The following is a 3,461-nucleotide window of genomic DNA, read 5'->3' as shown; positions in this document are numbered from 1 at the left end:
TAATGCTAGTAGGTGATGGTTAGTGTGGGGCCTGACCCTGTAGTCAGTAGATTCTTAGTAAATGGTGGTGCTCTTGCATATTGACGGTCAGCACAGCATCCTGAGGGGCCTGGCTCATTCCGGGAGGCTGTGTCGCTTTTCCCAAGTGGAAGCTCCAAGGAGGCTGCAGTTCTTGATGTTGCTATGAAGTCCAGAGGTACGAGGAACCAAATTGAGGCTAGAAGGTTTGGCTCAAAAAGGTGATGCTGTCGGGCTGGAGGCTGACGAAGGTGGAATCAGGAAGTGGGGAGTAGGAGTAGGGCGTTGTCTTGGGCCTGAGCTCTCCCCGTGGTTGCTGGGTTGAACGAATTACGTCCAGTAATTCCTAGTCCAGGACCAGTCTGTGCCAGAGTTTGTTCTGGGTCCCTCCTGCCTCCCTTGGTGCCGTGTCCCCCATTTATCAGTGTCTGGACCTCAGTTTTTCTCTTCTTTGGGGTCCCCCTTGGTCTTCTCAGTTGTGGGGCTTCTACCATAGCCTTCTTAAGTCTGGGGGTGTTGCTTGTGGGTCTAGAGACTGGCCCTGCTCTGAGGTCATACAGAGTTTGGTCTCTCACTAGACTGTGAACCCCTTGAGGGCAGGGTGCAGGTCTGAATTGCCTCTGGGCTCCTGTGTCCAGCACGGAGCTTGTAATCCTTGGGTCCTGACCAGAGGGCCCAGCCCCTCTGGGCCTCAGTTGTCAGGCTGGCCAAGGTAGCACAAGCCTGAGTTGGCCCTTCTTCCTCACAGGTGGCATGGGTAGGGGTGGGGGTGGGCGCTGAATCGGAGTATATGGCTCCTTGTGTCCAGCTTCCTCTTCCTGGCTGGCCCAAGGCTTGGGAACAGTGGCTGCCTTTCTGGGGCAGCCAGGGCGCCTGGCCAGAGTATGCTCTGTCGGGCACTGTCAGCTCTTCAGCAAGCCCCAGTCCTCCTCTTAACCTAGAGAAGGCCCCGGGTTATTGGTGTTATTCTTGGCGGACCACCGGGCCCCTCAGCAAACAGGGAGGCGAGTGTGCACCCGGCCTGGGCCTGTTTGTGTTGGCCTCGCCAGGCGGGGGATTAGCTCAGCTGGGCTGCTAATTGCCTCCGAAGTGCCGAAGTGCTGGCCGGCCGGGATGCTGACAAGGGCTGGGCCTCTAGGCCCCTCCTCCCCAGCAGGCACTATGCCAGGCTTGGGGGCCTGGCCCAGGAGGGCCCCTTCTCTCCCCTGTCAGCGCCTGCTTGGCCTAGACCCTTGAGATGCGGGCAGGGGGTCACCAGGGCTGGCGGCTCAGGAAGGAGTGGGGGGAGATGCTTATGAAGTCATTGCCTGGGCCAGGCCAGACTCCGCCCCTTCCCCCCACATCGCTTAGACCCCCTCTCCCTTTCCTGAGTCAGATGCCTTCTGAAGCTCAGCATTTTCTCCTTTTGTCAGGAAGCTACGGGCTCCTCTGCCCAAGATGCCCTCCGGTCCCTCAGTGCTGTCCTCTCCTTGTGTATCTCTCTCTGTCCTATGTCTGTCTTCCCACAGTGCTGTCCTCTCCTGTGTGTCTCTCTCTCTGTCCTATGTCTGTCGTCCCACCTTCTGCCTTTCCCTCACTCTGTTTCTCAGTCTTTCTTAGCCCCTCTCAGTTGCCCAGAGCCCTGTACTTCCTTCTACCCTCTGTCTTCCTGTGTTCTCTGGCCCTTCCTTGGTCCAAGACCCATCTCAAGCCCTGCCCCTGGTCTCCCCAGACATCTCTTGGACCACTGCTGTCAACCAGGGGCTAAGACGGAGGTCCACTTTATCACGGTCTCACAGCTTTCCTAGAGACCTTCAGGCCTGAGTTGTGAGGGCAGTTGTCAAGAATGGATGTGGACATAGGCTCTCTGTGAGCTGACCTTGCCTGGGAGTCCTGAAGGCCTTCCATCCTCATAGGTGGAGCCCCTGGGCCCCACTACATACACTTCCCTACAGCTCTGACACTCCTTCCTCCCCTCCTTGGCCCCTGTTCCCTGTCCTAGCCCTGCTTCTCGGCCACACTGAGAACTTGGTTCAGCCTCTCTTGCTGGCGCCTAGGGGCAGCTTTGCCATTGCCTTGCTTGCTGCTGCTTGGGTATTCTGACCCCTAGGGTTCTCTTGTCTCCTGGCTGGGGATTTCTGTCCTGAGACCTCTGTCTGTTTCAGATTTTGGGGATGGGGCCAAAGTAGGATCACCTGTCTTCAGCCCTTAACTGTCTCTGATTTCCTCCTCGTTTCATCCCCTCTTCTGGCCCCCTCAACTTTAGAGCCACCTTAACTGCCTCCTACATTCCTGAAAAGGGAATAATAATATTTATAATAGTAGCTGCCATTTGTTGAGCTTTACATATTTGATTTAACATCCCCAAGAAACTGGTTCTATTACTGTTTAGCCCCACGTGAATTTGGGGCAGGGGGCGCAGCCCCATATTACAAATTAAGAAAATGAGTCCCAGAGAGGGACAGTAAGTTATTCAATTTTCCATTTAGTGAAGAAGTGGCAGCACTGGGATTCCAACCCATGTCTATTCGATTGTAAAGCCTGGGTCCTTTTCACAGTTGTAGGAAATGGTTGGGTATGGATCTTTGCTCGGCCATCATGGACCCCCCGTATCACCAGTTCTTTTCTCTGTGCCTTGACCCTGATTTGGGGATGAGGTGTCCTTTTCTCTCCATCCACACGCTAGACCCTTCCCTCCCTCCGTTATCCCCTTCCCCAGTTCTTCACAAATCCGTGTGTACCTCTGCTGTTTTGAAAGCACTTGCTTCAGCCCTTTTATACTCCACTAAACCTTTGGAAAGCAAGCATATAGTAGCCTAATTGCTCTCAGGCATGTGAATTTGCTGCAGAGGGGTGGGGGCTCGGGAGGACAGGCCATGGCCCCCTTGGTAAGGGTGAGGACTTCACTAGACTGAAGTTCCTGAGAAGCCACTTTGGGTCTTCCCATCAGCTCTGACTTGGGTTACATGGAGTTTTCCATCCAGACTTCTCATCCTGACCAGGCTTCAATTCTGGAGTGGACTTCTAGCCACAGGCCTTGGATTCCTGTGTCCTTGGGCAGGAACTAAGTTCTTTTTGATTTGTTCCCTACCTTCTCAGTTGGCACCCACTTCACCAGACCCTCCTCTTTCATTGTCTTTGTTCCTCGTCTGTATCAGCGCTCAGGAAGGGTTCTGAGGCCTTAGCTCGGGCCAAGGCTTAACTAGCTGATCGTGGCTCAATGAAATGCAGGTAGAGCCTCGTGTGTTAAAGGGGGATTCCAGACAGCATGCAGGTGGCTCCTTCTCATGTGGCCATCAAACCAGTTACTCAGAAGGAAGGAGGGCCAGGAGGGTCCCCATATCTAGACTATGAACTGTTTATCTGCTTTTCCCATGTCCTTCCCCACGTCTCTCTCCTCCCTTTTCTGCAAACAAAGGCACTTTCACAATTGCAAGATAAAGAAATAATCATTTTATCGTGCA

This window comes from Mirounga angustirostris, unplaced genomic scaffold (assembly GCF_029215605.1).
Source record: "Mirounga angustirostris isolate CCGP_5_RB_7025 unplaced genomic scaffold, mMirAng1.0.hap1 SCAF_4, whole genome shotgun sequence".
Lineage (NCBI taxonomy): Eukaryota > Metazoa > Chordata > Mammalia > Carnivora > Phocidae > Mirounga > Mirounga angustirostris.
The sequence above is the reverse complement of the archived record's forward strand: the minus strand, read 5'-3'. Positions refer to the sequence as shown.